This window comes from Scyliorhinus canicula, chromosome 8 (assembly GCF_902713615.1).
Source record: "Scyliorhinus canicula chromosome 8, sScyCan1.1, whole genome shotgun sequence".
Lineage (NCBI taxonomy): Eukaryota > Metazoa > Chordata > Chondrichthyes > Carcharhiniformes > Scyliorhinidae > Scyliorhinus > Scyliorhinus canicula.
In genome coordinates, this window is record NC_052153.1 from 74,387,962 (window position 1) to 74,400,209 (window position 12,248).

Here is a 12,248-nt window from a genome sequence, read left to right on the forward strand (position 1 = left end):
TTTTAATTCTATTCATTATTCTGATTTACCAGAACATCCTTTTCTTGTTCAAGGCATTTTCTACGATACTTCATAAATACTTCTGATGCTTGAAGTTTATCAGTTTTCCACTGGAGATCAACCTTTGCTAAGTTTGTTTTTTCAAGTTTATACCTTAGGAGATTCTAGAGCACTGGGGAATAGCCAATGTTGTTCCCTTGTTTAGGAAAGGTGGCAGAGATAATCCAGCAAATTATAAGCTGGTGAACCTGACATCCGTGGTGGGGAAGCTTTTGGAAAAGATACCGAGGGAGCGGATATATGCACATTTGGAGGAAGGTGGACTAGTTAGTGACAGGCAGCATGGTTTTGTACAGGGAAGGTCATGTCTCACCAACTTGATTGAGTTTTTTGAAGAGGTGGCAAAGAAAATTGATGAGGAAAGGACTATGGATGTAGTTTATATGGACTTTAGTAAGGCGTTTGACAAGGTCCCACATAGACTGGTACAAAAACTAAAATCGCATGGGATTCGGGGTAGGCTGGCTAGATGAATACAGAGCTGGCTTAGTTATAGAAGACAGAGTAGTGGTAGAAGGATGTTTTTCAGAATGGAGATTTGTAGCAGGGATCAGTGCTGGGACATCTGTTGTCTATAGTATATATATAAATGATCTGGAGGAAAATGTGGGTGGTCTGATTAGTAAGTTTGCAGATGACACGAAGATTGGCGGAGTTGTTGATAGTGCCGAGGATTGTCAGAGGATACAACAGGATATAGATAGATTGGAGATTTGGGCAGAGAAATGGCGGATGGAGTTTAATCCAGACAGGTGATTCATTATGGAGGATCAAATGTAGGTATGAATTATGCTGTAAATGGCAGAACCCTTAGGAACATTAACATACAGAGGGATCTGGGTGTGCGGGTCCACATTTCCCTAAAAGTGACAACACAGGTTACCAAGGTTATTAAGAAGGCACATAGAACATGGAACATAGAACACTACAGCGCAGTACGGGCCCTTCGGCCCTCGATGTTGCGCCGACCTGTGAAACCATCTGAAGCCTATCTGACCTACACTATTCCATTTTCATCCATATGTCTATCCAGTGACCACTTAAATGCCCTTAAAGTTGGCGAGTCTACTACTGTTGCAGGCAGGGCGTTCCACACCCCTACTACTCTCTGAGTAAAGAAACTGCCTCTGACATCTGTCCTATATCTATCACCCCTCAATTTAAAGCTATGTCCCCTCGTGTTGGTCATCACCATCCGAGGAAAAAGACTCTCACTGTCCACCCTATCTAACCCTCTCACTGTCCACCCTATCTAACCCTCTGACTATCTTATATGTCTCTATTAAGTCACCTCTCAGCCTTCTCCTCTCTAACGAAAACAACCTCAATTCCCTGAGCCTTTCCTCGTAAGACCTTTCCTCCATACCAGGCAACATCCTAGTAAATCTCCTCTTAAGCCTTTCCAAAGCTTCCACATCCTTCCTATAATGTGGTGACCAGAACTGCACGCAGTACTCCAGGTGCGGCCGCACCAGAGTTATGTACAGCTGCAGCATGACCTTGTGGTTCCGAAACTCAATCCCCCTGCTTATAAAGGCTAGCACACCATATGCCTTCTTAACAGCCCTATTAACCTGGGTGGCAACTTTCAGGGATTTATGTACCTGGATGCCGAGATCTCTCTGTTCATCTACACTACCAAGAATCTTGCCATTAGCCCAGTACTCTGCATTCCTGTTACTCCTTCCAAAGTGAACCACCTCACACTTTTCCGCATTAAACTCCATCTGCCACCTCTCAGCCCAGCTCTGCAGCTTATCTATGTCCCTCTGTATCCTATAACATCCTTCAGCACTATCCACAACTCCACCGACCTTCATGTCATCTGCAAATTTACTAACCCATCCTTCTACACCCTCTTCCAGGTCATTTATAAAAATGACAAACAGCAGTGGCCCCAAAACAGATCCTTGCGGTAAACCACTAGTAACTGAACTCCAGGATGAACATTTGCCATCAACCACCACACTCTGTTTCTTTCAGCTAGCCAATTACTGATCCAAACCGCTAAATCACCTTCAATTCCATACTTCCTTATTTTCTGCAATAGCCTACCGTGGGGAACCTTATCAAACGCCTTACTGAAATCCATATACACCACATCAACAGCTTTACCCTGATCCACCTGTTTGGTCACCTTCTCAAAAAACTCAATAAGGTTTGTGAGGCATGACCTACCCTTCACAAAACCGTGTTGACTATCGCTAATCAACTTGTTCTTTTCAAGATGATTATAAACCCTATCTCTTATAACCTTTTCCAACATTTTACCCACAACCGAAGTAAGGCTCACAGGTCTATAATTACCAGGGTTGTCTCTACTCCCCTTCTTGAACAAGAGGACAACATTTGCTATCCTCCAGTCTTCCGGCACTATCCCTGTCGACAAAGACGACATAAAGATCAAGGACAAAGGCTCTGCAATCTCCTCCCTGGCTTCCCAGAGAATCCTAGGATAAATCCCATCTGGCCCAGGGGACTTATCTATTTTGACATTTTCCAAAATTGCTAACACCTCCTCCTTTTGAACCTCAATTCCATCTAGCCTGGTCGACTGAACCTGAGTGTTCTCCACGACAACATTGTCTTTCTCCAGTGTAAACACTGACGAAAAATATCCATTTAACACTTCCCCTATCTCCTCTGATTCCACACACAACTTTCCACTACTATCCTTGATTGGCCCTAATCTTACTCTAGTCATTCTTTTGTTCCTGATATACCTATAGAAAGCCTTAGGGTTTTCCTTGATCCTATCCGCCAACGACGTTTCGTGTCCTCTCCTCGCTCTTCTTAACTCTCCCTTTAGGTCCTTCCTGGCTAACTTGTAACTCTCAAGTGCCCTAACTGAGCCTTCATGTCTCATCCTAACATAAGCCTTCTTCTTCCTCTTGACAAGTGCTTCAACTTCCTTAGTAAACCACGGTACCCTTGCTCGACCACTTCCTCCCTGCCTGACAGGTACATACTTATTAAGGACACGCAGTAGCTGTTCCTTGAAAAAGCTCCACATTTCGATTGTACCCATCCCCTGCAGTTTCCTTCCCCATCCTATACATCCTAAATCTTGCCGAATAGCATCATAATTGCCTTTCCCCCAACTATAATTCTTGCCTTGCGGTATATACCTATCCCTGCCCATTGCTAAAGTAAACATAACCGAGTTGTGATCACCTACATCTAAATCTAACACCTGGCCGGGTTCATTACCCAGTACCAAATCCAATGTAGCCTCGCCCCTTGTTGGCCTGTCTACATACTGTGTCAGAAAACCCTCCTGCACACACTGCACAAAAACTGACCCATCTATAGTACTCGAACTATAGTATTTCCAGTCAATATTTGGAAAGTTAAAGTCCCCCATAACAACTACCCTGTTACTCTCGCTCCTGTCGAGAATCATCTTTGCAATCCTTTCCTCTACATCTCTGGAACTATTCAGAGGTCTGTAGACAACTCCCAACAGGGTGACCTCTCCTCTACTGTTCCTAACCTCGGCCCATACTACCTCAGTAGACGAGTCCTCAAGCGTCCTTTCTACCGCCGTAATACTTTCCTTGATTAACAATGCCACACCCCCCCCTCTTTTACCATCTTCTCTGTTCTTACAGAAACATCTAAATCCTGGAACCTGCAACAACCATTCCTGTCCCTGCTCTACCCATGTCTCCGAAATTGCCACAACATCGAGATCCCAGGTACCAACCCATGCTGCAAGCTCACCCACCTTATTCCGGATGCTCCTGGCGATGAAGTAGACACACTTCAAACCAGCGTCCTGCTTGCCAGTGCCCTCTTTCGAACTTTTAACCCTATCCCTGACCTCACTACTCTCAACATCCTGTACACTGGGGCTACAATTTAGGTTCCCATCCCCCTGCTGAATTAGTTTAAACCCCCCCGAAGAGCACTAGCAAAACTCCGCCCCAGGATATTGGTACCCCTCTGGTTCAGGTGAAGACCATCCTGTTTGTAGAGGTCCCACCTACCCCAGAATGAGCCACAATTATCCAGGAAACCAAAACCCTCCCTCCTGCACCATCCCTGTAGCCACGTGTTCAACTCCTCTCTCTCCTTATTTCTCACTTCGCTAGCACGTGGCACGGGTAACAACCCAGAGATAACAACTCTGTTTGTTCTAGCTCTCAGCTTCCACCCTAGCTCCCTGAATTTCTGTCTCAAATCCCCATCTCTCTTCCTACCTATGTCGTTGGTACCTATGTGGACCACGACTTGGGGCTGCTCCCCCTCCCCTTAAGGATCCCAAAAACACGATCAGAGACATCACGAACCCTGGCACCTGGGAGGCAACACACCAACCGTGAGTCTCTTTCGTTCCCACAGAACCTCCTGTCTGTTCCTCTAACTATGGAGTCCCCAATGACAAGTGCTCTGTTCCTCTTCTCCCTTCCCTTCTGAGCAACAGGGACAGACTCTGTGCCAGAGACCTGTGCCCTATTGCTTACCCCTGGTAAGTCGTCCCCCGCAACAGTATCCAAAACGGTATACTTGTTATAGAGGGGAACGACCACAGGGGATCCCTGCACTGCCTGCCGGTTCCCTCTCCCTCCCCTGACGGTAACCCATCTACCTTCTTTTACCTGAGGTGTGACTACCTCCCTATAACTCCTCTCAATAACCTCCTCCGCCTCCCGAATGATCCGAAGTTCATCCAGCTCCAGCTCCAGGTCCCTAACGCGGCTCTCGAGGAGCTGGAGTTGGGTGCACTTCCCGCAGATGTAGTCAGAAGGGACACTAGAGGTGACCCTTTCCTCCCACATTCTGCAGGAGGAACATTCAACTGCCCTAGCCTCCATTCCCACTGAACTAACTTCCCAACTACTGAAAAATAAAAATAAAAAACTTGTTAGTTTAGCAATCCAACGGACAGAACTTTTTTTTTTGGTTAGAGGACATGCTTGTCTTCATAGCTGAGGCACTGAGTACAGGAATTGGGAAATCATATTGCAGTTATATAAAACCTTGGTTGGGCCACAGTTGGAGCATTGCATGCAGTTCTGGTCACCACATTATCAGAAGGACGTAGAAACTTTGGAGAGAGTACAAAGAAGGTTCATCAGGATGTTGCCTGGTCTTGAGGGTGTTGGCTTTGAGGAGGGGTTGAACTGTGGTGATATGATTTGCATACCTGTCTGCCATTGGGGCAGAGCACCGGCTTACCATTGGCCCTGGTCGGTCATGTGCCTCTCGACCGATTGGCCGAGAGGCTGAGTTAACCACGCCTCCATTACCGAGGTATAAATAGACAAACGCCCGGCGATCGTCCATTCCATTGTAGACGATCGCAGGGCTATGTTCTAGTTTATTAAAGCCTGACTTTTGTAAAGCACTCGTCTCTCGTACAATTGATGGCACATCATGAACAAACTAGGATTGTTTACATTGGAAAGACGGAGACTGAGGGGAGACCTGATAGAGGTTTACAAAATTATGAGAGGCATAGACAGGATGGATAGTCACAGGCTTTTACCAAAGGTGGAAGTGTTAATTGCAAAGGGGCACAGGTTCAAGGTGAAAGGGGGAAAGTTTAAGGGAGATGTGCGGGGTATGTTTTTCACGCAGAGTGGTGGGTGCCTGGAACGTGCTGCCAGAGGATGTGGTGGAAGCAGGCACATTAGCAACATTCAAGAGGCATCTGGATGGGTACATGAATAGGGAGGAAATAGAGGGATACGAACCAAGTAAGGGCATGTTTTATTTTTAGTTACGGCATCATGATCAGCACAGGCTTGGAGGGCCGAACTTTTCATTGTTCTTTATTCTTAATATCTCTTACTAATATATTTTCCTTCCTCAAACATCCTGGAACTCAAATTGTATTATCAGCTATCATCAATGACCCGCTTCTGTAGCTCTCAACATTTTGTTTGCTTATTTAGTTCAACAAGTAACGGAAAAAATGAAGATTTAAAAGGAGCGACAGCAGAGAGTCAATGTAGAAATGTAATAATCTGGAGCTGAGAGCCAGAGCGGAGATTTAAAAAGAGCGGGAGTTCAGAGTCAGAGCGGAGATTGAAGTTCAGTTGTATGGTAAATTAGAAAATCAAAGTTAAAGGAGAAGGTATGAGTGCAGGTTAATGATGAGGTGGATTGTTACCAGAAAAAAAAAGGAAGGGACAGAACATGTGAAAGTAATATTGCACCAAGGAATCAGATAAGAGTCGGAAAATTTGATAATAGATGGTTTGGTCCTTGGGCCTCAACTATTTACATTATATAATAATGCCTTGGATGTAGGGATAGAAGGTACTATAGCCAAATTTGCAGATGACACTAAAATAGATGGGATAGTAAGTTGCAATGAGGAAGTAGGAAATTTACAAATGAATATGGAGAGGTTAGGTGAGTGGGTCAAAATTTGGCAGATGAAGTTTAATGTGGAGCTTATCCATTTTGGTTCAAAAAATGGAAAGGCAACGTATTACCTAATTCTAAAGAAACTCCAGAGTGCTTTGGTGCAGAGGGATCTGGGTGTCCGTGTGCATGAATCTCAGAAAACTAGTATCCAGATACATCAGGTAATAAGAAAGGCAAATGGAATTTTACTATTATAGCTAAATGGATGGAGTACAAAAGTAAGGAAGTGTTGCTGCAACTATACAAGGCATTGGTGAGACCGCACCAGGAGTACTGTGTACAATTTTGTTCCCCTTATTTGAGGAGGGATGTAGTTGTATTAGAGGCAATTCAAAGGAGGTTCACTAGATTGATTGCAGAAATGAGGGGTTTGACTTTTGAAGAGATTGAGCAGTTTAGGCTGACACGCTCTCGAAGAGAGGAGATCTAATTGAGATATATAAGATGATATATGGTATTAACGAAGTAGATGTGGAGCGGATGCTTCTTCTTGTGGGGCAATCTAGAACAAGAGGTCAGACTTTTAGGATAAGGGGTAGTAGATTTAAAACAGAGATGAGGAGCAATGACTTTTCTCAAAAGGTCATGAATCTGTGGAACTCATTACCCAGAGTGCAGTGAAACCCAGAAGTTTGAGTAAATTTAAGGAGGAGATTCGCAGATGTTTAATTAGTAATGGGTTGAAGGGTTTGAATTGCCTACTCCAGCTCCTAGTTCTTATGTTCTTAGGAGAATGGAAATGGGGAACATATTCCTGTTTGTGCAGTGATACAATATGAACCCCATCCTTCAATAAAGCAATGATGACTTTACCCTCACCATTGTGAAGTAGCCTTGAAGGCAAAGTTCATTCCATAGATATCTGAACATTTACTTTTATAATGCTCAGATTTTCATCAACTGGCCGGAAACTTCCAGGTGAATACAAATAACATAACTAAACCACTGAGATCACAATCTCAGCCACAGAACTGTGAAAAAACACCAGGCCAAGGCCAAGTGCCTGACGACAGAGAGATTAGAAAGATCAAATGGCGAGGTATCACCTTTGTGCATTTCTTTGTAACTATTTCAGAGCAGCATTAAAATGGGCCTCGGAGCAGCTCATATGCTTACAGTTTCGCTTTCTGTTCACCACATTGTTTCATATTAACTCTGTGGCATTGTGCTCTCTAGCATGCCCCCATTGTTAGTTGGGGAAGTTATATTTTGTTTACAGGAATTCTACCTTGGTCAGCAGCCACATGTACCGGAAGTTCTATGTCGCAACTGCAGACGACAAATTTACGGTAAAGACTGACAGTACAAAGTAAATATGATGCTTTCTATTGGCAGTACCCAGGTGCATTTGTCAGAATTTCCTTGTAACAATGAATTATTTTCTGGCAAGTTATGCTGGAAATGCCCGTGATATATTAAATACTAACTATTCATTATCTGTTCTTTAAATCCTTTTTGACAGCTTTTTTAGCTCTCGTTTTAGTCAAGGACTGTATGTATATGAATAGCATTGTTTTGGGGATTGGTGATTTGTGGGGGCGGTGGAGTGGGCAGGTGGTGGTGAAGTAATAGAAAAGTAAATTTATGAACCATCACTTGTTACAGCACCCTTGGCTAGTGCATGGTCAATTCCTGCCCACTTGACCCAGAGTCACAACACAAGTAAATTAACCAATAATTCTTAGAAAAATACCCAAAGCCTTGGCTGACCAATAATTACAGACACCAGGGGCGGCATTCTCCCCTACCCGGCGGGGTGGGGGGTCCCGGCGTAGCGGAGTGGCGCCAACCACTCCGGCGTCGGGCCTCCCAAAAGATGCGGAATCCTCCGCACCTTTGGGGGCTAGGCCCGCGCCGGAGCGGTTGGCACCGCGCCGACTGGCGGCAAAACCGGCACCAGCGGCCTTTCAGGCCCGGCGCCTGTACTGGCCGAAAGGCCTTCGCCGGTTCACGCATGCGCCGGTGTGACGTCAGCGGCAGCTGCCACTGACGTCACCACCGGCGCATGCGCGCTGGGGGATTCTCTTCTGCCTTCGCCATGGCGGAGGCCGTGGCGGCGGCGGAAGAGAAGCAGTGCCCCCACGGCACTGGCCCGCCCTCCGATCGGTGGGCACCGATCACGGGTCTGGCCACCGTGGGGGCACCCCCCGGGGTCCGATCGCCCCGCGCCCCCCCCCCCCCAGGACCCCAGGGGCCCGCTCACGCCACCGATCCCGCCGCCACCAGAGGTGGTTCAAACCTCGCCGGCAGGAGAGGCCTCCCAGTGGCGGAACTTCGGCCCATCACGGGCCGGAGAATCGCCGCAGGGGCCTCGCCGATCGGAGCGGACGTCACGCCGATCGGCGGGGCATGATTCCCACCCCCGCCAATTCCCGGGTGGTGGAGAATTTCTGCCACAGCGGGGGCGGGAGTTCATTGAGATGAACAGTATACAGCATATTCGCACCACGTCATACCATCTGGCTACCAATGGGTTGGCGGAGCACGCAGTGCAGATGTTAAAGCAGGACCTCAAGAAACAGTCTTCCAGGTCCATGGACACTAGGCTGCCTCATGTTTTTGTTTTCTTATAGGACCCCTCCGCATGCGGTGACTGGGGTAGCTTTATGGAACTCCTAATGGGCCGCAGACTTGGTACCCTCCTCAGCATGGTTTTCCCAGACGAAACCAGGAACGGCAGGGGCATGGACCTTCTCGACATTTGACGATCTGGCAGTTTGTGCTCGGAGATCTGGTGTTTGTTCGAAATTTTGCTGGTGGTGCCCAGTGGGTCCCTGGCGTTATCCTTCGCCGAGCAGGGCCATCTCTTACTAGGTGCAAGCCCAGGGTCGTATTCAACACAAGCATTTAGACCACATTCGATCCAGAAGGCCGCCTCTTCCGCATATTCCCTTCCCCGGAAATTGCTTCTGCAGTTGCAGCAGCTACCGGATTCAGATACAGTGAATGCGCATCCTTGAGATCTCCCTCTGGCACCGAGCTCACAGCCTGCCCGGGTCACTACAGAACCCCATGGATAAAGAGATGCCATGGTGACGGAGGTTCTCACCTCCGACACCTGGACGCTTCCGAGGGGGAACTCTTGGTTCCACAGCCTTCGGACTGGCAGCTGTTACGACGTTCGTCTCGGAACTACCGTTCGCAGTCTCGCTATACGCTGCCCGATCCAGCACCTCGTGTGCATGACGTCCAGCCTGCTGTAAAACGAGTCCAACGCCCTCCATGATCTTTGGCGAATTCCTCAGACTGTGGGGTGGAGAGATGTTATAACCTGCCTGGATACTATTGACTGAGGCGGGGCAATCAGTAGTAGTTGCAGCTGTATAAATAAAGCCGGCCTGTGTGGTACCCGGAGAAGGAAGCAGTGGTGAACTACTGCTGCTGTGTACATATTGTTGTAAATAAAGCTACTTTCTGTTAGACTGTACAAACTTGTGCTGGATTCTTCGTAGCCCTCACAAAAGAATCGTTGTTTCAGGTGGTTGTTTCCAGCACTTTACTCCTCTTCCAACTCTACCTTCAGTCCAAAGCTCTGTTCAGATTCATTAAGGCCTCTATCGTTTCAGAAATACAACACTCACAGCCTTTCTGGAGAGAGAACGTCCTGATCTTTCTTTTCAGCCTGTAATGGTTTTCCTGCAGATTCATTCATCCAGGTTCTCTGCAACTTCAAAAATACAGCATTTGTGGCCTTTCTGGATAAACACTGAGGAGAGAGAGAGAATCCTTGTCCCTATGCTTCCAGGAGTCGAACTGAGCTCCATAGAACTCAGAAAATCTGTCCGCTGCGACAGGATCGTATCACCACCTGGTACTGGGCAGAGTCTGGCCTTTTGGGCTAATTCATTGGCCCCTATCCAATCAATCAAATTGAGTCCCACCCCATCTCTCTCTGATGTGGAAAAATCTGAAGCTCCTGTTCAAACTAGCAGAGACTAACACAATGTGCCCTTCTGTAATTTCTGAATTCCTCATTCTCTCTGCTGCCTGACTCAAAGATACATGTCCATTAGTCACCCATGGATCACAATGATAATGGCAAAATAAAAGAAAGGGGAAATAAGGGAATAAACATGAAGGACCCTTGCACACTCCAGTATAGAACAGCAAATGGAGGCCAGTGAAGTACAAGGACTGTCAACAATAATGATTTTGAATAGATCAGCAATACATTCACATTATAAATACGCGAGCCACCTGATTCAAGTTGGATAAGTGAAACTGATCATTTGGTTTTTATTTGATGGTGAATTTGCAATGTTCTCAATAGTCAACATCCTTTTTGAAAATATTAATTTTAATTTGCAAACTATAATTTATGCGATACGCTTATGTTTCATGAAACCGTGAATTTCCAGATTTTCTATTCCTAGATTTTGAAACAACTCAGTTCAAAGTGCAAACTTTCAAATGCAATTTTTTAAACTAGGTTTGTAGATTCAAAAACGAAGTGCTGGAAGAACTCAGCAAGTCTTACCGTATCTGTGGCAAGAGAAACAGTCAGCTCTGAAGAAGAGTCACATTGGACTCGAAATGTTAACTCAGTTACTTGCTCCACAGATGCTGCCAGACCTGCTGATGTTTTCCAGCACTTTACGATTTTATTTCAGATCCCCAGCCTTGCCAGCATTTTGCTTTTATTTGTACATTCCGAATTCTGCTATCCTTTTGTGGATTTTTTTTATCATGGGACAGTTTCACCAAAGGTAGAGATTGCTAGCAGCCTAACTGTCCTTTTCCAAATTCCTGTTGGGAGGGGTCCTCGAGCCCCCCCGGCACACCGGTGCAGGCAAAATGCCAGCTAGGCATCTTGGCACTGCAAATCTAACACCCTGGCAGTGCCCCTACCAGTCTCGCAGTCTACCTGGGTATCCTTGCAATGCCAGGCTGGCACCTGGGTGGCACTGCCAGGGTGTGAGACTGGCAGTGTCAAGGTGCCCAGGTGGCACCAGTAGTGCCAGGGTGCCAGCCTGGCCAGAGACCGACCATCCGAGGGCCTCTGATTGCCTATCGTTCAATGAAACGTTAGTCTAGAAAGACAAAAAAAAGAGAGGGATGATTTGATCAGGAGAGACAAAGAGACAGAAAGAAAATATATTAATATTGGTCTTAAGTTGGGCAGTTTAAACTTCGACAATTAAAACCTGAAAGAGTGAGATTCTGTACTTGCAATTGTTCATTTTCCATGCCAGAGTAGTTATTTGACAGTAGTTAACACAACTCATGAATTCAAAAGGATATAGACAAAGTAACAAACAAACTTAACTTTCTGTGGTGAGTTTAATCATACTTATAATACATCAACTTCATGCCATTCAATGTTGTTTAATGGCTCAGCAAAGAGCAGGTGCCATTTTCGCAAAGGTGACAGGAGTGGCGCAACTTGGACAGAAATTTCAGTATCAAATCAGTACCATCCGAGGATCCAAAATATCTTAATGAGAATATCTTCTTATGAGTAGTGTAATTTTTGCAGTTGAAGACTACTGGTGTTTAAGACTAAAACACGTTTACAATAGCTCATAAGTTCAGATTGGCATGATGTGGTGTTGCTTCAATTCTACAGAGCATCTTTTTGGATCTTAAAGATGAAAATATCACTTTGAGTAGGAAGACCACTGGATGGGCTTCATGCCATTATGTACCAGAAATACATATATTAAAAAAACAATTACTTTGTACAAATTACACCACTGTGTGAGACTCTGTAAAACCCCAAACCTCTTTCATACTTTGCACTGCAGCATGAATACAGTATCACTAGGCTTTAGCATAATTTGTTTCAATGCATCTTTATGCAGTTTAATCAG

The 12,248-nt window shown here is 45.7% G+C and overlaps 1 protein-coding gene across 8 annotated transcripts in view; it reads left to right on the forward strand.

The window, feature by feature from the left end:
• LOC119970322 (guanine nucleotide-binding protein G(I)/G(S)/G(O) subunit gamma-7) overlaps positions 1-12,248 on the forward strand; it is a 372,740-nt gene that overhangs the window by 156,279 nt on the left and 204,213 nt on the right. The window lies entirely within an intron of this gene.